Source organism: Telopea speciosissima, chromosome 6 (assembly GCF_018873765.1).
Source record: "Telopea speciosissima isolate NSW1024214 ecotype Mountain lineage chromosome 6, Tspe_v1, whole genome shotgun sequence".
In the NCBI taxonomy this organism is placed as follows: Eukaryota; Viridiplantae; Streptophyta; class Magnoliopsida; order Proteales; family Proteaceae; genus Telopea; species Telopea speciosissima.
In genome coordinates, this window is record NC_057921.1 from 2,700,957 (window position 1) to 2,701,783 (window position 827).

Sequence of the window (827 nt, forward strand, 5' to 3'; positions counted from 1 at the left end):
GATCTATTTTGCTGTCGTACCCTCAATAAGATACCCCTTAGTGGTTCTTTCAACTTCTTGGGAAGATTCCCACTCCCTAGTCTTATCAGCCAAGTTGGTTAAGAATGTCCATGCATCATTCTCCTCAAAAAAAGAAGTAAAGCCTGCTAGACACATGGACTCTACAAGTTGCTTGGTCTAATAATCAATTCCCCCATAAATAATTTGGCATAGCTGCCACAAGTCGAAACCATGGTGAGGGCATTCTAAGAAGAGGTCCTTAAATCTTTCCATGAATTTAGAAAAGGACTCATGTGATTTCTGCCTGAACTGGAGTATGTCACTCTTGAGTTTATTAGTCTTGTAAAGAGGAAAAAATTTTCTCAAGAAGACAATGGTAAACTGATCCCATGTGGTAATGGAATTAGTAGGCAGTCCATAGAGCCACTTCTTGGCCTGGTCTTTCAGGGCAAAGGGTATAAACCTAAGCCTAACTGCATCATCAGTCAAATTCTGGACCTTAATTAGAACACAGACCTCCTCAAATTCCCTGAGGAAGAGATATGCATCCTCATTAGCCATCCCATGGAAAAGGGGTAACATGCTGATGAAGTTGGTCTTGAGTTCATAGTTATTCCCTGTAACAACAGGCAGACTGATGCATGAGGGTTGTGCAGCCCTGGTAGGGTAGAACATATCCTTAAGAGTCTTGGGTTGTTGGTCACCAATGTTCAAAGGTGGGGTCAAAGGTGGTAGAGAAGGTGGTCTTCTAATAAAACGATTACTTGAATCACGAATCCACACCTTAACCACCTAAACAAATATGAGGTCTCCTTTAGAAAAATTAA

The 827-nt window shown here is 41.2% G+C and overlaps 1 non-coding gene across 1 annotated transcript; it reads left to right on the top strand.

The window, feature by feature from the left end:
- The first annotated feature begins 226 nt into the window (after window positions 1–226).
- LOC122666369 lies at window positions 227–333 on the top strand. Its single transcript, XR_006333562.1, has one exon. It is a non-coding gene; the product is annotated as a small nucleolar RNA R71 (small nucleolar RNA).
- Window positions 334–827: the final 494 nt, after the last annotated feature.